This window comes from Pleurodeles waltl, chromosome 9 (genome assembly GCF_031143425.1).
Source record: "Pleurodeles waltl isolate 20211129_DDA chromosome 9, aPleWal1.hap1.20221129, whole genome shotgun sequence".
In the NCBI taxonomy this organism is placed as follows: Eukaryota; Metazoa; Chordata; class Amphibia; order Caudata; family Salamandridae; genus Pleurodeles; species Pleurodeles waltl.
Genome location: NC_090448.1, coordinates 859679596 through 859706688, shown reverse-complemented (window position 1 = coordinate 859706688; position 27093 = coordinate 859679596).

Sequence of the window (27093 nt, the reverse complement as noted above, 5' to 3'; positions counted from 1 at the left end):
GATGGACGGTATGGCAATGGACTACTTGTTGGTAAGCACAAAAACCTACTTATAAACACACTGCACAGCAACCTTCTAGGACACACAACACATACACCACAACAGCAACATGTGAACAGGAACACACTGAGGTCGTAACATCGCTAGCCATGTTTCTTAGGTCACCATTGAACCTGTCACACATCGGAAATTACTGTACAGCCTAATGTTAAGACATCAATGAGTGTCGTTGCCTAAATGTCACCTTGCAAATTGTAAGCGTCTCAATTATGTTTACATTAATCCATTGCATAAGTCTAAAGGTATGGGATGTCCAGGGTACATTGATATGAACGTGTTAACCACACTGTCAATTTTAACTGTGTATGGAACTATCATCTCACCCCCAGTGAAGACACACGGACACCTGTATCACAAGTCACAATGCTAGGAAGGGCACACTGTACTGCAAATCCCAAAACATACTGCTGACAACCGGTTAGCAGACAAACACTCGTTCAGCCAAGGAAACAACACAATGAAGATGGTACATCCTACAAGCCTAGGATGCTACATTAGAACACAAAAGAGTCACAGACAACACAAGACAACTACTGCCATGAAAGGTCATTTCAATAAGGCCAGCTACATCAACATGATCCCAATCATTTTCTCTTGCAGCTGATCAGGGGTATCGCATCCAGCCATGGATTATGACACCATTTGGCAACCGAAGTACTGCTGCAGAGCGTGCCTACAACAACGCATATAGGAGGACATGCAGCATTGTCGAGAGGACCTTTGGCATCCTCAAGTCAAGGTTCCGGTGCCTCGACATGACTGGTGGTGGCCTCCTATATTCCCTGGAGATGGTCTGTCGGATCATCCTAACGTGCACTATTGCACAACATTTGCATCAAAAGGAACATTCCCCTCCTGGACCCAGAGCCACACATGCCTGAAGAGGAGGAAGGGGAGGGCGCTGGCCTGCCACATGAGGGGGAACTACAGAACATGGCCGCTGGTATACGCAGGCGGCAACAGATCGTCAACAATTTATTTTGATTATAATCACCTTCACCACTTTAGTTAACTAATTTAAATAAACACCTATTACATGGTCTGGCTATTCATTTTTGCACACCTTCATCTCTACTTATCAGAATAAGAGTGTTGCCTCATGGAGCATTGCTGATATACTGAGTAGGACACTGAACATCCCAGAGCTGATGTGATGCCTAACATACAATGGTTACATACAAACACACTGTTAATGGCATATATCATGTACATTTCTCCTTTGAAGGCCAATAGCAGAGGACCACAACTGTTTCACACATACATGTTGAAATCAAGGTCCAGCGCAGCATATGGCACACAACTAAGACACCATCACTCAATAAGGGGAAAACAAGCCTCATACATGAAGCAGTCAATGTGCTTTTGCATCAGTAACATGAATGCCTGATCAGACCCTTTACAGCAGTAAGTCCAACTGCATCCAATATTTGCAAGGACTATCTGTGACCAGAGTCCCATAGAAGCAGAACATAGACAGCGCAAGTGCCATACATATGAGCAGCATTGCACACATGACATTCCATGTACATGTCAGCCCATTTCATAACTCCTGACACACCCATGCACCTGGTCACAACCCACCTGTCGGAAGAGGTCCCTGGAATACTAAGACGTGTACCCTGATATTCCCTCCTCTACACACACAGACCAACATTAGCAATCGAGTGTGCTACACCCTTTCCTGTGGTATGCCATTGTCATAGAACATCTGACTGCATGGACGTCAGGTTAATTTATACACTGTCTTCTAGTTTCAAAGCCGTGTTAGCACCTGTAGATTGCTTCCCGTGTGAAAATGTCTGTTGGTCCTTAGAATGCAAGTCTCACCTACAGGACTGGTGAGAAACAGATGCAGCCCACACCTGTGATCACCTCCATGCACACCACCCATTTCAAAAAGCACTGCCCCTGATGATGCCTGTAACAGCATAGGAGTTGCCATTTAGTCAATTACACTGTTAAACATTGATACTAATTAAGCCGTGTAACACAGCCACTGGGTTCATTTGTCACCTTCAAAAACTTAAGACATACACAGTTTGACATGTCAGCTCTCTAGTTTGCCCTCCAAACAGTCTGAGTCAGACCACTGTTTATGTAACTTGTCAAATTGCTGGATCCTGAATCACATTGCATTCTGTCAGCCTGACTAGCATCTGTCTGTGCGTCACACTAAAGTATCCCTGTGTCTACATATGTACCACAGTTGCGTTAGCAAACCTCTCATTCATCAGGGGGTATTGGGCATGGGCTTCTTCAATGCATACACAAATACATTGTATAGCATCATCTGCCTTTTAATTGTACCATTTGAATTACATCCTCTTGGAAAAGCAAAATTCATGGCCCATCCCTTGCCTGGGTCGCATTTATGCATGAATGACAAAGTGTGACAGTGTCCCAGGGCCGCAGGCAGGGATTGGGTACGGGGCTTTCAGCACAACCAGCAACCTCTGATAATGTCCATGAAAAATACACAAATGTCAGGACCATGACAGTTCACACACAGAATCACAGTGCTCACAACATAGTGATGGGCTGTGTGTGGTGAATAGCTGCGAAAATAATCAGCACAGAGGCTATGATGTTCCCAGATGCAGTGGGAATTGCAGAGGCTAACCTGTGTACAAATGTTGTAATGACACCTGCCGGAACATGACACCAGAGACATTATCTCACTCAGCACACCAAGGTTGCCCTGTTAACTGTCTCATTACACGTCTTTAGTGACAGGGTGGGACCATCCCCATGTAGGTTCACATGTCCACATCCACTTTACTCACATTGATCAACCAAGGATACTCAGTAGATACAGGAAGAGCTGCCACTGACTCATGATGAGTCCTGGACCGAACTGTGACAAATTACACCCCAAACAATATACAGGATCATCATTGGACCACACACATGAACAAGACACCTATGTGCAATTGATCAGTGGAAATATGTGGACATGTGCTGTCTTGTATGCTGGTCAACCACAGCCACTTGATAGTTGGGGCTAATTTCTATGGCCTCAACTGTGGTGCCATCATACATTTGAGATTCACCCTTGTCTGTCTGTGCAAACAACATGGTACCCACTTCCTCAATGCATGTATATGACTCACTGTGGGATTCACCAACTAGTGCCTAGGAAGCTGTTACCAATACTCTAGGACATAGAATGTAGAAAATGTGGACCATTGACATGAACAAGCTTCTGCCATCCATCTGGTGCATGCTATGTCACATGTGGTGTCTACGTGACCCTAAATCTTGGAAGTCCACTTTACGGGTGTTGTTACATGTATGACTAACACATGCCCTCTCTCATTTCCACAATGACTTGCATCTAAGGATTGGACACATGGATGTCACATTCATACAAGCATATGTACAAATATGCTTCATGTGATACACACACACTTAGTCAACAAATACATTATTTGCCAAAGCACACACTTTGAGCCAAAGGCATTTAGGTATTGTACATATGCGCGTCACATTGCCATCCTCTCCTTATGCAAAACATGCTCAATTTCTGCAACACATATATGTAGGCCACACTTATGACCAACTATTGTGTCAGCCAACCGTAAAAATACTGTGAAGGGAGTAGCAGATCATGGTCCGCTGCAGTATGATGTCACACATGTGAACATACACCATCAACACCATAGTGTCTTCAATCAGCTTATCTCTGATGTGTCCCAAATGTAACATAACAAAAAAACAAGAAAAATTGCCCAAAACCAGTTAATGCACTGAAATGTTGACGTTCCTAGCGTTATGCGTCATTTTTTGTCTACCAAAACTGTATTTGCGTCATTTTTTTCGACGCACAGGAGTGAAAATTAGGGCGCATTCAGATATTTGTACAGGCCATGTACTATTATGTGGATGCGGGCTAATTTTCACTTCTGTGCGTCAAAAAAAATGATGCAAACATAGTTTTGGTAGACAAAAAATTACACATAACGCAAAAAAGGCAGGACTGTTTACAGATCCTGTACAGTGGGTGTACTTTCACTTTCACTTTGAGGTCTATGATCCTTCTAGACTGTGTGGCTGTGTAGACAGTGTTGTCCTGACATTTTGTGCTTTTTTGTCCTGTGTGCTATCTGTAAAGTCTATTTGTGAAATAAATATTGTTGCTGTATACTGTACTACTGTGTTTTGTCTACATTTGTCCATTTATCTTGTGTTCTTGTTGTTTGTGGGATTCTGTTGTGGGTAGTGTTAGTTTGGGGATAGTTGGGCTCTTTTAGTGGTTAAGATTACTTTTCATCTGTATTTGTACCCCTACTTTCCCCCTTTTCCCCTTACTATTTCTTTTACCCCTATTCCCTTTCACTTTTACAGTAGGTCTGGTAGGCCACGTCTTGGCAGGATCGGTGAAGAGGAGTTGGGGGGCTTCATCTGGCTGGTGCGCCACTTCTTTCCACTCATGATCCAGGCAGGGGGCAGGGTGATACAGGGGTATCCAACAGAGGCGTTCAGAATCCGGTGGGGAAAGGTGCTGCATCACCTGCAGCATGTTTATGCCAGCCAGAGGAGTGACCACCAGCGGAAGCACCGGTGGGCTGACCTCATCACCAGGGAGCAGGATCTCTTGGACCACCTGGGAATCATGATTGGTTGCACTGTTGGTGAGTACGAATCATGTAAATGTGCATGATTAAATGCTCTGTAGTGACATAAGAGGATTAGTACTATGTCTGCCAGCTAACTTGCTGACTGTGTGTAATGCTGGGGAAACATAAAGGGATAATTGATGCACTATGGCAAGGATCACAATTGCTAGCTGTCAGGTAGCACGTGCTCAGCAAACTTACAAGATACTTTTCCATGAAGTAAATTGGTGCAGCCTTTTTGTCAGAAAAGCAAAGAAAATATGAGCCAATCATGTCTATATAGGGTACTATTGACAGACAAGTAAAGTTGTACCAACATTTTGGCTATCTTTGTTGACGCAATAGCTAGACTGACTTTAGAATCACTACATGATGCAGAAAATGAGTGCTGCCTTCATGTCAATTGATAATAGCAAAGTGGCTCAGACATATGTCTCATGTGAGTCTGGTGAGTGTGGAAGGAAAGCGCTCACGGAAGTACTATGAATGTTTAGGATTATTGTGTTCCTTGATCTTTTTGGATACATGTCAGATCTGGATTTGAAAACATCGTGAAAAGGTGTAAGGTGCCCTCAGCTAACATCTTAGAATGTTTTTTGGAGTTAGTTGTGCCACATTCCAAATATGGATGGCAGTCCAAGTGTATGCACATGGCTTCACATCTCCATAGTTGGTGCAAATCAGCATAGCTGGGCCACATCAATTGAATCAAATGTAACAACAGGGGGGCTTACAAAAGTCCCTGCCCCTCCCTATGTACATTGTACCTATGTGTCATTAAAGTGTCATGGCCACAAGGCATGTTTGACTGGTAATGCAGTCCTCAAGTAACCAGGCTTTGGATGTCTCTCTTGGATGCACATGATGAGACGATTACACTCCATAATTGTTTCTGCTCACCAATTACGGGGCAAGTTTGCAACCACATGATAGTTAGGGCCAATGTATGTGTGCAGATATGTGTGTAACTGTCACAGGAAACCCATGCTATGTACAAGTTGGCCGTGATATTTCAGATGCAGTACCATCATGTCTGAATGGCTCTCATTTCCTTATTCAGCCTACACATTGTATATGTTTATTAAATTGTTGCGCTGTGCACAGATTCTGAGCACATTTCTTCCTTCCATACCTTACAGGTGGATCACCACCCTACACCGTGGGAGAGGTGGCATCATTTGAGGACCCCGACCACTCCAGTAAGTTTTGATATGTCTGTTATGTGTTGTGTTTGCTGGTTATAGACTCGTGTGAGTTGAACGCTGTGAACGGGCTCACCCGTTCACGAGCCGCGCTGTACCCGGAAGTGACGTGTCGGACCTTCCCGACACATCACTACCGCGTTCCCACGTTGCCGTGGGAACGCCGTCGACGGACGAGTGGCGTCCTCCCCTTGCCAAGGGAACCCAGGAGGGGTTCCGGGCCGCGGCGGCAACAAGGCAGGGAGTTCCCTTTGAAAAGGGACTTCCGGACGCCGATGGAGGAGGAGGAAACGAGGAGAAGAAGAACGGAGAGCGAGAGGATAACGGAGGACAGAGAAAGGAGGAGAAGGAGAGCAGAGAGCGAGAGGACAACGGAGGACAGAGGAAGGAGGAGAACGAGGAACAGGAGGACGACGGCGGACAGAGAGAGGGAAGAACACGGAGAGAAAAGGAGGAGAGGACGGCGCAGGAAAACACCCCGAAGGAACACCCCAGCTCCAGCCACGACCTAGGAGGGTCGTGGCTTACCAAGGTACGGTCCTTGTGGGACAAAAGAGGTTGTTATAATTAAGAGGGCACTGGGAAAGGAGATAAAGACAGAGGGAGGGTGAAGGGACTGTTAGTGCGCACAAAAAAAACACAAAAGTCACAAAAGTGCACTATTAGAAGTTTATTCACTGGACCCTCACTCACCATTCTCACCCCTGGCCCTCCTCCCCTTTGCTTTAATCTCGGTAACACATTTAAACACCCCACTTACCTTAGCGTTTTTCCTTTATTTTGTCACCACGGTACCATCCATTGGAGGCTGCCACCAGACGAGAAGAACACTCCTCTGGAAGAAACAGAGACAAGACAATAAAAGAAAAGAAGGAACAAGAGACTGTAATGAACCCTAAAAGAGAGGAAAGAGACACTTAGAGACATTTTCATAAAATACCAATAAACCCTTTTCCCTGAACCTATACTTACTTTCCGTGGGTTTTTATTATACCGTTCGACCTACTACAGTGGTGTTAGAAGTGGGATATTGTAAAGAAGGATCCCACGGGTAACCGAACGGTATAACAGAATGAGTGACAATCCGTCCCTAGAAGATATGATTAAACAACTAGCAGAAGGCCAACGCCATCTGCAGTTAGTTTGGGAAGCCCACCAACGAGAGGCGAAAGAAGACAGGGAAGCTTTACAGTCAGCCTTGAAGAGCCAAGCAACGATATTAGCAAACAACCAATTGGTCCATGAAACGGCAATGAAAAAGCTAACGGAAACAATCGCCGCTAGCAAAGTGCATCCCAATGTACCCAGTTCCGTATTGCAAAAATATCAGGAGGGGGAAGACCCGGAATTTTTTTTCACTAACTTTGAAAGGGTTGCTTCTTCAGCCCAATGGCCGGAGGATAGGTGGGGTCGATATGTGGCACCCTTACTTACAGGTCTCCTCCAAGCTGCTTATCAGGCAGCTAATCCCGGGGGAACAACACCATATAAAGATATCAAGACCAGCATCTTAGAGCGAGTAGGCCACGACAGCGAATATTATCGAGTTAAATTCCGGAAAGTAAAGTGGGGACCAAATGAGGACCCTCGGACTTTCTACTTCCGCGTAAAAGATCTAGCTTTGAAATGGCTGGGTCCCATTGGGAATAGCAGAGAAGAGGTTATACAGACTATTGTTCTCGAACAGTATCTAGACTCTTTACCCACATCAACAAAGAATTGGATTCGACAACATCCAAAGGTGGATACCGAGATGGCCATTGAACTAGCCTGTGCATACCATCGATCTACCGATGTGAGAAGTATGCCACCACGACCTCACATAAAACCAGTCATAGCCCCTCCAAAACCTTTATCAAAATTTCCCCTAGAAGACCCGGGTCCTCGCCGAGTACCAGAAGGTCCTCCCTTAAAGGGACCACAGTGCTATAATTGTGGGGAATGGGGGCACATAGCTCGTATGTGTCCACGGAAATTAGAGGGAAGTGAACCTATGGAAATAGGAGTAACTAGGAGACGCGTACTTTGTACAGGACAGGGAGACCTTAAATTTAAACAAACCCTTAAACTAAATGGCCGATCTGTCTGCGCACTAATTGACTCAGGTTGCAGCCAATCCGTAGTTCGTGAAGACTTAATAAGACCATTCGATAAGGAATCCAGTAGCTGGGTCACGATTTGTTGTATTCACGGGGATAAGGAACAATACCCCGTGACAAGAGTAAACATAGAATGGGAAGACTACAAGGACTCACACCCAATGGGAGTAATGTCCCAACTGATTGAGGAATGTATCATTGGTACGGACTATAGCCATTTCCCAGAACTTCTGGACCACGTTCGTAAACCAAAAAGCCACCAGGATTGGTGGTTTGAGGCTCCCTTCTCAGACAGTAATATTGAAGGCCCTTTACCCCGAAGGAAACTGTCACGTAAAGAAAAACGAGAGATAAAAGTTCAATTCAGGTCTCGGGACAAGCAGAATCAAGCTCAGAGACTTATAGCAGAAGTATATGATGCACCCCTAAGTTTTCACCAACAACAGAGAGAGGATCCCTCGCTCGCTCAAGCATGGAAATCGGCAAAAACCGCAGAAACAAAGGAGGTGGGTCCTTACTTCCTGGTTAAAAAGAATCTACTATATAGGGTGACCTCTACCAGGGACGGGAATCATAAACATCAGTTAATAGTTCCTGAAAATTTTAGGAATCAAGTCCTAACCCTAGCTCACAGTCAACCAGGGGGAGGTCATTTCGGGAGAGAAAAAACTGAAGAATATCTCCTCAGACGATTTTACTGGCCAGGGGTTTTCGCCCATATCAGGAGGTACTGTTCCCAGTGTCCCCGGTGTCAATTAACAGATCGTAGTAAGCCCAGGAAAGCACCACTCTTGCCCCTTCCCATCATAGATATACCATTCAGTAGGGTAGGAATGGATTTAATAGGACAATTAGTGCCGTCTTCTAAGGGGCACGCATACATATTGGTGATCGTCGACTATGCCACCCGATATCCAGAGGCCATTCCCCTGACCAGCATGACCACAAAAGCAGTTGCCCAAGCAATGATAACAGTTTTCACCCGAATAGGATTTCCCCATGAAATACTCACAGATCAAGGGACCCCATTCATGTCTAATCTCATGAGACAAGTGTGTAAGACTTTAGGAATTGCACAAATAAGAACATCTGTTTACCATCCACAAATGGATGGACTGGTGGAACGATACAATCGGACCATAAAAACCTTACTAAAGAAAGTAGTCACTGATTCTGGGAGAGACTGGGATCAAAAATTACCTTTAGTTTTGTATGCTATTAGAACTCATGAACAGGCATCCACAGGATATAGCCCATTTGAATTAGTGTTTGGTCGACAGCCCACTCCCTTTTGGAGATGGCCATAGAAACTTGGGAAGAAGAAGCTGAGGAGGGGGGTAGACCCTTGCTGGAATACATACACAACTTAAAATCCCATTTACAAAGGCTGTGGGAACAGGTACGAGAAAATATTGAACAGGCACAAATAACCCAAAAACACTATTATGATAAAGGGAGTAAGTTGAGAGTTCTATCGACAGGGGACCAAGTTCTCATTATGCGTCCCACATCAGAACAAAAACTACTTGCCAGATGGCAAGGTCCTTATCGGGTAATCCGAGCAGTCTCTCCAGTTACTTACTTGATTGAGTTATCGGCTACCCCTAAGAAGACACAAATTTATCACATAAATCTGTTGAAGAAATGGGAATCATCAGAGAACACCAATGATGTAGTAGAGATGGGACAGTATCTATGTCCAAGCAAGGAATCACACATTGAGTGTTATCCTCAATGTCAGCCTGGGGATAATAATATACCTGCTATCAATGAGTCCTTAACAAGGTATGAGAGGAAGAAGTTACTTTCCCTATTGAATCACTTCCAAAAATTCTTTTCAGAAAACCCCAGTAAAACCTCTTTGATTTATCATCAAATACGGACCGCTCCGGGTCAAATAGTCAGTTTACGACCTTATCGTATTCCAGCGGCAAGAAAACACATCATAGAGGATGAGGTTCAGAAAATGTTATCTCTTGGAGTAGTGGAACACTCCCATAGTCCCTGGTGCTCCCCGGTAGTGCTAGTACCAAAACCCGATGGGACTGTACGATTTTGCATAGATTTTAGGAAACTAAATGAAATCTCTATGTTTGACACCTATCCCATTCCTAGAGTAGACGACGTCCTTGAGAAATTAGGGAAAGCAAGATACATGTCCACAATCGACTTGACTAAAGGGTTCTGGCAGATTCCTCTGGCTCCAGAGGATAAAGAAAAAAACGCTTTTTCCACCCAATCGGGGCTTTATCATTTCACTGTGTTACCTTTTGGCCTACATGGAGCCCCAGCTACCTTCCAAAGGTTAATGGATAGGTTACTTAAACCCTTCCAAACATTCTTAGCGGCTTATTTGGATGATGTAGTCATTTTTAGCGAGTCATGGGAGGAACATCTAAATCATCTGGAAAATATTTTCTATACCCTAGCAACAGCAGGACTAACAGCCAATCCCAAGAAATGTGTCCTAGGAAACACTGACATATCATACCTCGGGTATAATATTAGTCAAGGCACCCTCCAGCCCCAAATAAAAAAAGTAGAAGCCATAAAAAAATGCCCCTCTCCCTAAAACAAAGAGAGACCTTCGTTCTTTTCTGGGTCTAGTAGGATATTATCGTAGGTTTATTCCGGGATATTCCACTCTTGCTGCGCCACTCACGGATCTTTTGTCTAAATCTAACCCCAACCAATTGTTACCCTTTTCGACTCTACAGAAGAACAGCTTTGAGGGGCTAAAATCCTATCTCACTAAAGAACCGATATTACAATGTCCAGATTTTTCTAAACCATTCCATCTGTATACAGATGCGTCCGATGTGGGTTTAGGAGCAGTTTTGAGTCAACCAGATGAGAAGGGCCGGGATCTCCCTATCCTATTCCTTAGAAGGAAGCTGTTTCCGCGAGAGAGCCATTATCCTATCATTGAACGAGAATGTCTAGCCATTAAATGGGCAGTGGACAGTTTACAGTATTATCTGTTGGGCCGGTCTTTTGTTCTATATACGGACCACGCTCCCCTCACCTGGATGGCTGCCCATAAAGACTCCAATTCGCGGATTTTACGATGGTTCCTTGAACTGCAGACTTTTTCCTTTCAGGTTCGTCATGTTCCTGGATCTCAACAAGGTTCTGCTGACTATTTGTCTCGCTACCCTTGCGCCTCTTCGGTCCCCGAACAGGACCAATCTTGGGAAGGGGATGTGAACGGGCTCACCCGTTCACGAGCCGCGCTGTACCCGGAAGTGACGTGTCGGACCTTCCCGACACGTCACTACCGCGTTCCCACGTTGCCGTGGGAACGCCGTCAACGGACGAGTGGCGTCCTCCCGTTGCCAAGGGAACCCAGGAGGGGTTCCGGGCCGCGGCGGCAACAAGGCGGGGAGTTCCCTTTGAAAAGGGACTTCCGGACGCCGATGGAGGAGGAGGAAATGAGGAGAAGGAGAACGGAGAGCGAGAGGATAACGGAGGACAGAAAAAGGAGGAGAAGGAGAGCAGAGAGCGAGAGGACAACGGAGGACAGAGGAAGGAGGAGAACGAGGAACAGGAGGACGACGGCGGACAGAGAGAGGGAAGAACACGGAGAGAAAAGGAGGAGAGGACGGCGCAGGAAAACACCCCGAAGGAACACCCCAGCTCCAGCCACGACCTAGGAGGGTCGTGGCTTACCAAGGTACGGTCCTTGTGGGACAAAAGAGGTTGTTATAATTAAGAGGGCACTGGGAAAGGGGATAAAGTCAGAGGGAGGGTGAAGGGACTGTTAGTGCGCACAAGAAAAACACAAAAGTGCACTATTAGAAGTTTATTCACTGGACCCTCACTCACCATTCTCACCCCTGGCCCTCCTCCCCTTTGCTTTAATCTCGGTAACACATTTAAACACCCCACTTACCTTAGCGTTTTTCCTTTATTTTGTCACCACGGTACCATCCATTGGAGGCTGCCACCAGACGAGAAGAACACTCCCCTGGAAGAAACAGAGACAAGACAATAAAAGAAAAGAAGGAACAAGAGACTGTACTGAACCCTAAAAGAGAGGAAAGAGACACTTAGAGACATTTTCATAAAATACCAATAAACCCTTTTCCCTGAACCTATACTTACTTTCCGTGGGTTTTTATTATACCGTTCGACCTACTACAAACGCATAGCAAGGTGTGATGCGTTGGGCAAGCTTTTCTCTTGTTCCATGAGTGGGAATTCAGTTTCTCACATGTTTTGAGTTGGCCAATGCGTATCCAATGGTATTATGTAGGGATTGTAGGCCATTCCTGTAGGCCCCACTGTGAGTACAGGGGTTAGTCATGTGGATGACACTTGTATCACCAAGAGCCGCACTGGAAGTTAGCTCCGATTTAGTCAGCCTGTCAGACCCACATTCTCCAAGATTGGTACAGCAAATTGCTTTCCAATAGGCATCTGCTTCCCTATTTACCTACGTAATTATGAAACAGTAGGTAGAACCTCCTAGCAGCATGTACTTCCACATGTAGTGCTACAAGTATGTGGATCTTGAGTGCAATGGCCTAGGTGTGCATGCAATTAATGATCATGGGTGTTCTTGCAACTATGTGTCTGATGTAAGTCAGGCCTCACTGGAAGTATATGTTGTGTACCAAGTTCTGCATTTCCTGACATGTGTGGCCCTATGATTGGTCTAGGGTTTGCTGACTCCTAATTGTTGATATACATTACCTGTGGTGTGTGTGTAGAGCCAAACATGTGTGGAGTTTTCTATACACTCCTCAGTGTACATTTTGTTGGAAATTGACAGTTGTTTATCCACCCCCCCACCATCAAACACGGGTATGGCTTTGTGAATGGGGTACCTAGTACTGATGCTACCAGTATGTTACACATACATGTGAATAAGTGACTATTTGGTTGCAACCTAGTATACGCAATCAGGTTTGGCACTTGGTACTATACTGGCAAGTCCAGTTACAACTTGCAGACCATATGGCTTTAGTTTTGCTTTCCGTACACTGACATTTTTAGCCCAGGTCTTGGCGGAGGATATGCAGCATGATTCTTAGCTGATAACTGGCAGAAGTCAGATTGCAAGTCAAAGCCAGTTGTTACCCATCTTGTAGGTTATGGATGTGCTAGGTGTGATGTGACCTTTGTAGGCTGGCCTGCCATGTACTTCCTCAGGGACATTCAATGATCTGTATTGTGATATGAGCTGTTACAAGTACAGTAGATGCATTGTCTGATTGACTTCTTGTGCCATTTCACACAATGCAGTTACTAATGTAGAATATCTGCATTTGTCTTCACAGCTGCTAACATGACTCCAGACCAGGTCCGTGAATTCCAGTGCCGGGCCATGAGATACCAGCACATCCTGCTGGTGGAGTCGGGGTTCAGGAGGATGGCCTGGCGATATCGCCATGAACGGGCCTCCGGGGCATGGAGAGCCTTCCCACAGTGTGGCCCTACTTTGCCCACCACAGCCACCACCAGCACAACCACCAATCCAAGCCAGGTGGCCCAACCCACAGCTGGGACTGTTGGTCCTACATCTGCTGGACTTCCAGGCCCCAGCATTGCCACCGGTGCAGGACAGCCCACTAGGCCTGGCACCACACACGCACAGACCTCCTCCACCAGTACCCAGACTGCCACAGCTCCATCTGTTGACCCTGCACCTTCCACAACATGGCGCGTAAGATGGACAGAGTGCTGCGCAAGTTGAGCCACCGGAGCCAGGATGTGCGCCACATCAACCGGTGTGTTAAGTCTATTAAGAGGACCCTCCAGAGGGCCAACCTCTAGAAAAGTTTTGATGGACATGATTCCCTCCCCTCCCTCCTCCCTCCTCTTTCCAAGTTCTTATAGTTAGTGGGCTTAGGGGGCCTAGTGTTAGGTTAGTATAGGCTGTTATTTTAGTTAGTGTTAGTGATTGGGGGGTCCAGATTCTTTATATTTTTACTTATTAAGTGTGTTGGGCTATGTTGGGGTTCTTGTGTGTTAAAAAAAAAAATACCAAAAAATATATATTTGTTTAGGATAGTATAGTATGTGTTTAGGTTAGTATGTGTTGTCCTCAATGTGTCCCGTCTCATAAGGGGGGTGGGGGGTGGATGTTTAGAACGTTTCGTTACATGTGATAAGTAAGTGTAGCTTAGGTTAGTTAGGGACAGTTGTGGGTAATGATTAGTCAGGGTAGATTAGGGTAGGTAAAAGTTTTCCCTCAGTTTCCTCTTCTGTGATTAGCATTTAATAAATATTTGTTTAACCCTTAATAGTATGTGTTGAATGGTACTTGATCATGGGTTTGGATTCAGTGTACATAAATTTTGTACTATAACATCTGTGTCCTATGCTACAAACAAATCCCAACTGAGCTGTACGATTGACAGCTAGCCCAGAGCTACCTTGCAAAGTGTCGACCCTTCGTTGCAACCACCAATCGCAGTTAATATGGATGACAATGTGTTTCTGTTGACAAGTGTGTTTTGAAAGTCACAAACAGTGCTTCCAGACTTGGTATTGGGGAAACAGTATTAGGTCTGACTGCAGTGTGATGATCATGGACACCCTTATAAGATGAGTTCTCATTGGCAATCTTGTATTCTTGTCTTCATGGCTCTCATACATTATTTGTGACACAGTTCAGCATGATTACCTATTTGTATGTAAACTCAGACACCTTCATTTATGCAGTTTTTGTAGTGTTCGCTTAGATTAGTGTGTCATGTTATTTGTGTTATTTTTGCATGGTAATAACATTTTGCGGCCACTATTTGATGACATAGTTATCCCCTGAAGAAGCATTCTTCTGTCCAACACAGCATGATGGTGTATGGTTTATCACTTCATCAGACTTGTCCCTCAGGATGGGCAGAGTATGATGCAATCATGGGCACTGTGCAGATTTCTCTGACTACATATTATCAGGACAGTTGTATTGACAAGCTACATAATTTGACAGTAGGCACATTTCAGTTGTCTACTGCACAGTTGATATGTCACATTACCCAGAGACAGATTTGTTGTGTAAGTGCTATTTATTGAAAAGTGCTGTAGTGCTATCTGTACATTGTCCATGATTGTGAGTCCATTATAGTGACATCTTACATTGTGATCCAACACAAGGGTTTACCAAAATGCTTTTGACATGCTGGGGTTGCTGTTTCAGACAGTGCAGAGGGACAGAATTTGCCAATGAGTTGGAGAGAGACAATCACTGGGCTGGGTGACAAGATATACAGTGGTTTGCAGAACAGTGCTTGAGTACAGTTGTTGCAAGACTGGCAAGTTACAAAGCGCAGGACCTTGGTAAATGTTGGCCATGTGGCAGGGACTAGTGTTTCGTGGTCATTTTCCTTGTGAATGTGATCTGTTCCATGTCTTCTTCTTATGTATGTGTTGCCTCCTCTGTCCTTGTTGTTGTTGGTTGTGAAGGGGCAAAACACACCTCAGTGTTAGAAGACGTGGAGTCAGACATCCCGGTCGCTGCTCCCTGTGAAGGTCTTAAGGGCAGTACTGCAGCAAGGAGTATCTGCTGGTAGATGACATCATGCACGAGCACAACCCCTCAAGGCTGGCTGCCATATTTTGCATTCCCACCCGCACATCCTTGGCCAGCTCCCGCTGTACTCCAACTACAGTTCTCTCAAAGCTGGTGCCAGTGTCATCTGAGTTCTCAGCTGTATTGGAGCTGGCAGGTCTTACAATTGGGGTGGTGGGTGGGTCCTCTGCGATGGCTGCTTGTTCTGTGCTCCTCCTTGTGACAAAAGGTGGGGCCTGGAGGGTTTCGAGGACCTTTTGGATAGTCTCCTGGGGAATGTTTATCGGCTCGTCATCCATGTCATCAGGGAAATCTGCGACATGCATATCCGCAGGAGATCCATCTTCCTCTGCAATGAAACAGGGTACAATTAGTGTGTATGTGTTGTGGCAATTCTGATGTGACGTGCCTGCCTTTTGATGAATTCACTTTGTGATCTTGTTTTGTGTTAATTGCTCCAGTCCTTCAGATGGGCATTCTTCCAGGCCTATGGCCCACCTGCATGTCACATGTATGTTATTGAGTTATTAGACTTGTCAGCATCATCGCCTCTAGGTGTTGGTTTAGGCCAAATAGAGAATTGCCACCTTCTTTTCCTACTCAAGCCTCCGTCTACATCCATTCTCATGGTGAGACCTTTCACTGGCTGTGGGTGTTCTGATGGCCCTGGCAGCACACTTAACAATCTGGACCTGCCCCAATCTCTTATCTTTCACATCCCCTTAAATGTATTTGACAAGTGGCATATCCTATGCATGGCAATGTTATGATCTGATATGGATGTTGACATTGCTAATGTGTACTGCTGATGTTGGGGAATGTGTGTTACATTGGATTGCCCTGATAATCGTATCACTGTCCTATTTCATCCTCTGACTGTGCAGGTGTATTTCAGTGACCAGTTACATGTGTCCCCCCCTCAATGCTGTTGTCTGAGCAGTATGACATTTGGGATGTTGCATTGTTACCCAGGCACAGGATGGACCCTGACATATGCAGCATGGGTGTGTCCTTAGTGCTGTGTAGCTCCTATTGTTGTTTACATTGGCTGATGTTTGCGACAACTATGGGCATTGGCATTTGAGAGTACTGGGGCCTTTGTCTAGTTTCAGGGGATTGTTGAAGTTGTCATCCTCACCCCCTAATTTAGGTGTGTATGATCCATGGGGAGGTTACTGCCATTGGCTACTTGAGCTGCACTCAGAGCGGAGGTGGTAGTGGCAACTGTTGTCGCAGTTACATTCCAGTCGTCGGTATGGCTAGAGGTTGTTAATAGGGCCCTAGTTAATGTAGGGGGTATGGTGGCTGACGTGTGCCGGGATGTCAGTTTGACGTTGTGGCCTTCGCTACTGGCGTGGATTTCCTTTTGCTCCATCATTGGCATGACAGCATGCCCCCATGGGACTGTTGTTGGTGTTGTGTAATGGTGTGCCCCAGGTCTTCTCAGAACGGGCCTTGCCCCCCTGCCGTGCCCCTTTACCCATGCCACTCCATGTATCAGATGACTCCCATGCAGTGCAGTTTTGCGTCAAAAAGTATAAATATGGGCCTAGGTTTTTTGCTTTGCAGTAACGTTTGTTGACAGTCTTGTCTATTTTTGTTAGGAAATTGTCTGAGGGTGACAGAGGGAGCATACTAATGAGATAATTAACTAGTGAGTAATCATCATTTTTAAAGACTCTACCCTGCCCACCTTGAAAGAAATTTCAGTGAACAGCCACCTAGGAGGTTGTTATTCTTGGGTATGGGATATTTGTTATGCTTTAAAGTAGTGATAACATCATTTGAAAATTCTATCCCTAAATATTTAATGCATCCTGATTGCCAAGTAAGGCCCGACTCATCTAGGATATTTCTATTTCCCACATCATTTAGACATTTAACCTCACATTTGTCCTTGTTGGTTGAATAGCCGGATACATCTGCAAATTCTTCAATCAATTTCATTAAGGCAGCAATGGAGGTGAGGGTGTCCTATATGGTAACTAATATATCATCTGCATATGCAGCAACATTATAACGTTATCACCAAACATTATTCCTAATAATCCCTTATTTTCCCTCAGATGACGTAGAAAGGGCTTTCATGTTAAGAGAAAGACAAAGGGAGGAAGGGACAACCTTATTGTGTTCCTTGTTTCAAAGACAATATATTAGAGATAGTGCCTCCTGCTCTAACTCTAGCAGTCAGGTTGTAGTAAAGTGACATAATCATTGATATCCGGGACTTCTCAAGGATCAAATATAAGTAGTACCATTTAACTTTGTCAAATACTCTTTCAATGTCAAGCAATAATGGTTACTGTAGGGGTGTTTGAAAGTTTTGCTTTTTCTAGGACGTGGCAAAGTATTGGTGTGTTGTCACTGGATAATCTGTTCTTCAAAAATGTAACCTCTGAGGGGTGAATGAGTTTCAATATGTATTTATGGAGCCTGTATGAGGGTATCATTACATATATTTTGCAATTCAAATTGATTAGTGATATTGGTCTATATTTTTTTCAATGCGAGGTGCTTTTCCCTTCATTGGGGGATCACAGTTATGATAGCCTCTTCGGGGATGATGGCAGATTTGTCAAGAATTGGCAAAGAGGGTATATAGTTTCAGAAAGGGTCAAATAATTCTTGTGGAAAAGGCTTCAAAGAGCTGTGCAGTATACCCATCTGGACCAGGGGCCTTGTCTGTTCTGAGTTTTTTGATAGCACAGGTTATTTCTCCTTTTGTTATAGGATCATTAATCATTTTAATTTCCTCCTTTGTTAGTTTGGGCAATTTGGCCTCACCTAGATATAATCCACATTTCTTTTTATCTAGTGAAGTATTGTTCTTGTAAAGGTTTTGCTGAAAATCTTCAAAGACATCCATACTTTTATTGGGGTTAGTGTGGACAATGCCTTTGTTGTCTTTATTGGCACTTATGGAGTGTCTTTGCAGTCTATGATGTAAGTAAGATGCTAGAATTGTACCCTCTTTGTTTGCTTCATATAGCCTGATTTTGTTTGTTTATTTTCCCGAATACCTGCTCTTGTGTTTATGATTTCACTGTATTCATATTTTTCCTGTCAATCTCATTTAATGTAAGGATGTCTGTAGAGGAGATATGGCATTTTTCTGGTTCTATAATTTGTTGCTCTAATTCTAAAAGCTTAATGATAGGTTCTTTGTCCATATTAGATCTAATTTTATTGATCACACCTCTCACTGTTGCTTTCAAGGCTTCCCTCTAGTGGTGTCACTGAAATTGTTTTCCTCATTGTCTTTGAGGGAGAGCTGTATAAAGTCTTCATTGGTATGTACAATATTTTAGTGTTTGGGTATTTCACCCTTGAACCTCCATTGAGTTTGTTTTGAGTCAGGAGAGAAGTCAGTGATAGAAATATTTAAGCATGAATGATTGGATATCACTCTTGGTTTAATTGTTGTTTGGTCAATCTTTCTAATGGAGTGTCCCAAGATTGATAGGTAATCAATTTGAGAATATGAATTGTGAAGGAATGAATAGAAAGTAAAATCCCAAATGTCCATTGGTAGATTAAGGTCTCCTGCAAAGATGGTTGTGGCTGAGTCTGGGATCATTTTAATTTGGGCAGAAAGCTTATTCAAGAACGACGGGTTGTCTACCATAGGCACACAGACATTGATCATAAAGAACTTATTTTTGTTTTTGGAGAGTTTTGAGATGATCCATCTCCCTCCTTTATCAGCGACATTTGACATCATGTCTATATTTGACTTCTTAGTGATCAAAGTTAGAACACCATTTTTTCTAATCGCAGTAGACCATGCTACATTAGTGAAATGATTGTTTCTAAGAGATGTGATTTGTATGGACTCACCTTGGTTTCCTGAAGAAGGATAATATCTCCCCGAAGTTTACATAAGTATCAATGATTTTCCTTTTTTTAATTTAAATTTACATTTAGTAATTCTATTATAATATTCTGTTTAGAATTTGTCATGAGTGCGGGTATGAATTTGACAGAGCCTAACTTTAAAGACCCTAAAGGATTTCTCCAGAATGTTGAATTGGAATATGTTTGCAGGCTGTCAAACTTTAGAGTCATCCTGTGTTATATATCATGTGGTAGGACAACATGGACTGATAGCATAATAGAGAGAGATGTAAATTCAAACATTATTCTTTATGATGTGGCATTGTGCCTAGACTGGAGTGTTGTTAAGCCCCACTTGGTATAAATTGTTCACTCACATGAGCCAATTTCCTTTTTTGATAGTAGTGGCAAATAATAAGGAAGAAAAAAAGGTTAAAAAAAATGTAAATCATTATCTAAAAACACATTTTCAAACAGCCTCCCAATTAATAAACCAGACCCATACATACCCCCCACTCCAAGTATGTAGCACCAAGGGTGAGAGGAAAAAAAGCTCCTCCAGGGCCACAGTAAGTCAAGAACATATTGTAAGTAGTACCTAAAAGTTCTCGAGGAAGGAATACATTCAACACATATGAAGCAAAGAAGAAATTTAAACATTTTAGAATTGTAATAGCACAGATGATTCAGCTATATAACCGTAAAATATACGTGATCTCAAAGTAGAGCTTCACATCTGACTAGATGTGTCAAGGGAATTAACTAATGTAATTTTTGTAACAATAGTGCTAAGAAGAAGAATGCATGGAAAACCAGTGGAATAACAATTGTACAAAGTTCTTACACCTTATTTCTGTTGACATTAAAGGGTGAGTCAGGCCAGACTCAATAACACTACATAGGGAGAGTACTTACAGATGATGAGCGTATTGTAGAATATTTGTTCAAAGGACCTTAATCACCAAAACAGAGGTAACAAAAACTTCAGAGTCTTGGAGGATATGTCCAACTGGCAATAGACGCAAGATGAAATTGAAAGCGAAGGCTGCTGGAGGGCATTTTCATCTTGTAGAGCATGTTACGAGTTATCTTTCATGAGTAGAGATCAGCAAAGAGTTAATGCTTGTACCTTGAAGATTCTGCCTTGCGTGAAGAGGTGTTCATCTCTGAATCTTCTTTGCCATCCAAGAATTTTGTGAGGGCAAGATGATTATTAAAAGTGCGAAACACCCTGAATTATCACTTGGTATTTGGCAGGACCTGAAAAAAAAACTGGCAGTTAATTGTTTTCAACCTGAGGTGGAGGGGAAGGAAGCTCTTCCTAGTCTCAACTGTGGATTTAGTGGCAAAGCTGGATTGAGGACAAAGCAGTAGTTGCCTAACACTCCCAAGGATTGTGGGTATTAAAATCCTATAGCGACTTAAGAGCCTCTACCTTCCTTGAGGCTGCCTACTCTCTTAAAGTTAAGCAGACGTTTCTGTCACTAAGGCTAGGAGCGATTCCCAAACTGGATTTTTTACCAAAAAGGAAAGAAAATGATAATATGGGGGGACATGGAATGCCACTTGTGCCATCAGATAAAAGAGTTGCTGCTCCATATTTTTGCACCTGCCCGACTGGACCTCCCACGGAGATCCCTGTTTAGGAAAGAGTTTAAGTCACTGGGAATTTACATCATGCATGCCAGGTGTCATAGAATCACTCAGTCCACCAAATGCAATACTTAATACCGATTTGTGCAGTTCCTTGATATTTTTAAGGAACTTATTAAAGGGGACACTCCAACCTAGCTCAAGGACAAATGTACTGGTTAAATTTGCAAGACCAATGAGATTAGGTAACGGACAAGATACATTCCTCTTCCCATGGAATCTAGCAAATCAGCAAGGTCAAGAGGATAGGCTTAATTTGCACTTTTGTGGATTACACTAGCACTTTAGCATTTTATGTATTTAAGGAAGGTAGAAGTTATGGTATCCTAGCTGGGTATCCTTTTTTTAATAGCACTCTACTATCTTCTGATGTTGCTTTTGGTACTTCATGGAGGTTTAGTTTTGTAGCACAGAATAGTTTAATAATATATTCAATGTCAGGTTTTGATTTTATTGATGATTTGCTTGTCCACGCTATGTAATGTTTATGGTATTAATTAACTAATAAGCTATTTTTTTGACTGATTTAGAATAATCTTGTGAAATCAAAACCTTGCCACCCTTCCATTGTGTGTGGTTATGCTTTTTCATAAATTAGAGGATATTTTCCACATGTTGATAGCGAACTGGTGTGTATTCAAACAATTGGCAGCAGATGATTCTGATTAGGTTTTTTTGTGATGGCACTGTATGACCTCTTTCGAATTCAAGGCCTTTTTCAGATATTATCTCTGTATTTTGTGAGAACCATTTCTCTAATGTTTTATGCCCTGTGTGTTGTAGGCAATACTCGCCGGCCTCATGTCAATCCTTCTGCTGTGGCGCCTTTCTGCGTCGGATGATCCCCTCTCCACTTAGGTCTGAACAATTGACCCTCCTATGTGTGTGGCTATGCAAGTATCATCTAGTTTGCACCTGCAGATATATTGTGCCTACTTAGGAATATTCATGTTTCCATTGTGAACAATTAGGTTGTACCATCATGCAACAGGGTTCCATTTTACTTGTTTGTTGTCAACTACAGTTTGCACCTGCTGCCTGTTAAGCCATGCTCATTTGAATGTAACATATGACTTTACCAATGGTCCTTTGGAAGCCTCCTTTTGAGGCATGTGCCCTTCTTGAACACTCTTAGCTTGCTGTATAAAAAAAACACTCTCAACTGGCATCAGGGCGTGGCCTCGTACCTGTATCTGGACCCGCACAAGCTTCCGTCAAATCCCGCACAAGCAGTTTCTCTGCTCTCACCTCCTGAGTAGACTGGATCTCCAGTGTTCCTTATACTCATCTTCCGGGACTCTCTGGACATTCATCACTTCGTTTCTGGTCAACCTAATTTCTCCACCATCTGCCAAGTTTTCCAGAAACCACCCGACATTCCAGTCTTCCAAGTCCTTTCCAGTAACTCAGAAATCCTGACTCCTGAGAACCCTCTGGTGTCCCACACCATGAGCTATGATTACACCTCTGATCTTAATCCTAGCAATGACCCACCTCATGCCTCTGAAGTCATGTAAAGTGCTTTCCAGGTCAAGTACTTTCCTCCAGGTTAGTGCACACTAATCTGTAATAGTCTTTGCAGGCCCATCTGTTATCTCCTTGATTCTTCCTCTGGACTCTTTTCCAAGTCTTGGTTATCTTAACTGTGTTGCTCATGGACTATAGATGGTTTCCTAAAACCAACCCATACCTTTGGAGTGTTTTCAACTCCAGCCTTAGACCGAGTGTTACTGTGTTTTTAACATACCTTGGGAGTGCCCATGGTTCGAACCTGTGAACCAAAAAGTAATCTTGTTTCTTGATTGCCTCTAAACTCCCATCTATCTTCCCAGCACAATCTTGGAAGTATCAGTGAATCCAACCTTGTGACCTGAAACAATCTTGATTCATGTATTCTTGTGTTTTCAAGTGTAAATCAATGTACAGAGTATTATCCTGGGAGTGTCAATAACTCCCGTCTTGTATTAAGAATAATTCTGCTTCATGTGAAATTGCATACTGAGTTCTGACCGATGTATAGAGCACAACTTTGGGAGTGTTACTATCCCAACCTTGTGTTCCACCTAGTCTTGTTTTGAGTTCATGTAATTCTAAATGTATTCCACTTCTAATAATAATCTTGTCTCCAACATACCTTGAGAGTGTTTAACTTCCAACCTGATTTTTTTATTTCCTTGTGAATGTCTTTGTTTGCACAGTACAGAGTGCTGGTTTCAGAGTGCCATTAACTCCAATCTTTGGTTTCCATGGCATGACTTAACTCTACCTAATGTTTCCAGGTCTTCTTTTTCAAGAGTACCAGAAGATGCCACTAAGTATCTGATGCATCTGCTCCCATGTATGATTATTTAAGAAACCTGTCAGTGTGGAATTCTCAACGTATCATATTGTAAACTATGTAGAGAATCTATACACTGATGGTAATTGCCTTTTCGTAACATTTTCTTAGCATGCATTGCATTTTCACAATAACCAGAAGTGCTGACTCACAAATATCCATCTTTTATTACATCAGAAGGCCAAGAAATTGACAATTCTGTTCAGCAGAGTATTGCCGTTGTTGAGCAGAAGCAGTACTGCAAGTTTTCTCATTTAATATTTTGTCACTTCACCTTTCTAGAAGTCTGTGAGCACTAGGAGTTCTATCCTTGAGCTCATCTTCTTCAAGATTTAGGAGTGAGGGCCTTGCATCAGCTCCAGTGTCATCCCCGGGGTTGGAACGAGGTGAGTACTTGACAGAAGGCTAACCCTTGCACATTCTGCCGTTCAGGCAACATGGATATCTGGATGTATGTTCTGAATTTGGGCCAGAATCCGTCCATGAATATCTTGAAAGTTTTAGATCTTCTCAGGTTCTTAGTGGATGCGCAGTTTATAGTCCATTTTGCCAAATTAAGAAAACAAATAAAAGCTTTCAGTTACAGATATGTTTACGCAACTCTTGTCAGAGTTGGATAAACTTACCTCCTAATTGCACTGGCCTGACTTTGCATAATTATTTGAAACTCTAGTTCGGACCACTGATATCAACTTACTAGCTCAACATCCGAATAGAAAGAATTCTCTTATTCACATTATTGTTATCGATAAACATGTTATCGAATTTCAGTGGCCTGTAGAACCAAAATGCCTTCCCGTAGTTAGAATATCGACTTATGAATTAAAAACTACCTTGTGTGCATTTCTAATCCACCTTTAGACTGTTCCCAGTTTAGAGACTCAGTTGCCAGCGTAAGCCATAAGATAGTAGAAGGAAAAATAAAGACTAAACAGTTTCTTTATATTTGTGATGTTATGCATTCTATTTTTGAGCTTCCTGCCAAAACTATAAAGTTTGGAGGGTAGATGCCTTGACCTTGGACCTGGTATCAAACAGACTTGAGTGCCCCATTTAGAAAGAGACTAGTCAGTCAAACTGTCCTTATACCTGGAGCTCCATCATGTGACTGATATCCCACATAAGATTCCATAACCCATAATGTTACCAGTAACCTTGATCTTTTCACCTCAACCGATACTGAAGCTGTCTATGCTCATAGATTACAGAGCCATGGGAATTTTCTGGATTTGAGCTTAGCCCGTTCAGTGCCCGTCCCCATGGTCAATGAAGGTGCACCAGAGCAAGTTAGAACAGTAGAAGGTTCAGCATTTTCCCCTGGATTAATTGTATGTCACACTACTCCAGAGTTATTGATTTGTGAGAAAGGGTACACAGAGACTTTGACCTTTGATTTCATAAACATACCTACCTTTGGAGCTATATTAGTAATCCCTTTAGCTCCAGTTGCACAATCCTGCTTTTGACTGGACCCTACACCTTGTCAAATTTGAGTCAGATTATTGCAAAAATCATTGTCATGATAGCATGCTGAGAGAAATGTCTTTTTTTTGCACAAGTGGCTCTTACCCTTGACTCCTTGACTATTAGCTTAGGTAGTAACCTAAATACTCCAGACCATGATAACAAACAACTTAGTACACCACTATGTCTCCATAAAGATTCACCTGGAAAAATAGAGGCTACATCGGGCACAACTCTCTTTGATAGTCAAATTTCTGCCCTTTTATTGTCCTAGCCAGCCCCCATTTTGTCAATTGAGAGTGTGAATCTGAACAAAAAAGAGAATCAATTTTTTGACAGTTAGATCTATCTTGTAAAAGCTAGAGCATCACAAATATCTGTTGAAAGAGTTCCTACATCACACAGTCATGCGATAGGACACCTGCCCCCAGTTCCCAAGTATTAAAGAAGGTATTGCTGATGGAACAAAACTCTTTAAGTCAGGATATTCAGAAGTCAAATTTCTGGCATATGGGCCTTGAAGAACACAGTGAACGTCAAATGGGCCAAAGATCCTGTGAGGGTAGTATGAGGCGAAAAGAGGATACTAAAGAAATCAATCCATGGGTAAAAAGATAATTTTAGCTTATACACCCGCTGTTCTCTTATTATGACACAGCACTATCTGTTCCAATGTGAGAATTTAAAACAGAAACCAGGAACAGGTGATCTGATGTTTCAAAGATTGAGTTCCAAAAAATCCAAAGGACCTTAGTAGATTGCCAGTTGTGGTCCAAGTGGCCCACGCTGTCCGGGGATGTGCATGATTGTGCTCAGATTAATCCAACATGTTCTCAGTACAGAACTTCACACTTCACCCCTCTAATTGATTTAAAGGTCTTGCCCACAACTTTCTATCCTTGGGATACTATCAGTATTGAGCTTCTTACAGACCTTCCGAGCTCCAATTGTATTAGTATTGTTTAGGTTATAATTGACCTTTCCCCCAAGATGGCACATTGTAATGCTCTTAAAGAAATGCCTACTTCCAGAACCATTGTAATGTTATATGCTTAATTCATCATATGATTGCACAGGCTTCCTTGGGTCCCAGTGTGTAAAAGGGGTCTGCAGTTTGTTTCAAGAGTCTGGAGCAGTCTTTGCCCATAGTGAACACTGAGGTTCGACTCTCGTCTGGCTCTCCCCTATTTGCTGATGGACATACAGAATGGGTAAATCAGGTTTTAGAGCATGCATTAAAATGTGTTGTGACCAATGCTTCGATCGGAGGGAGCTCTTGTTGACAGTCGCTGAGTTCACTTATAATAACGCTCGACAGTCGGTTATGGGGGTTTCCCCATTCTGTTGTGTTACTGATATAGATGCATATAAAATCCCTGAAATTTGGTAAAAATCCTTGAAAATGCATCTGCAATACAAGATTTTATTAAGCTCCTTTCTGACTCTCCACAAGAGGTATCACAACAGTTACAACAGTTTTGGGGGAACTTTGATAATAAAATTACTAAAAGAGTTCAGCAACCTCTAGACAACAAAAGTGGAGATCAAGTTTGGCTTGTCACAAGAAACCAAAATCTACATGGCTCTCGTAAAATCTGAGATGATTTTTGGGACCCTTTCAGATGGAAAAACTGATTAATTCTGTAACAATTCATCTCCAACTACCAAGTGAACTGCCTGTTTACTCAGTGTTTCATGTTTTCATTCTCATAGCATATACAGTTCAATCTCTATCCATTCCTCTGTAGTCACCTGTGACCATGGATGATAGTTCAGAATTTGAGTTCTATAGAATATTACATTCATGACAGGTTGTGGGTATCTTGTTTTATTTTAATGTATGGAAAATAATTGGTTCAAAGTGAAATTCATGGGAACCAGCTTGTAACATTCATGTCCCTGACCTGGTGTGCTTGTTTCATGCATGCCACCATGACAAGCCATACCCAGTGGGTTGTCTTTTGTTGGCGGGAACTGCCACGACTCAATCTTATACCCTGTGTGCGGTGGGTATTATTTGCCGGCCTCATGCCATTTCTTCCTCTGTGGTGCCATTCTGCCTCAAATGCTCCATTACTTCCCGTTCACAAAAGGCCTGAACCTTTGACCCTCCTGTGTGTGTGGCTATGCACGTCTCATTGAATTTCGACTTGCAAATATCACATGCCCTCTTAGGAATAGTCATGTTTCCATTGTGAACCATTAGATTGTACCATCCAGCTCTTGGGTTCGGTTGCACTTGTTGTTGTCAATTACCATTTGCACATGCTGCCTGTTAAGACATGCCCAAATGAATTTAACATGTGACCTT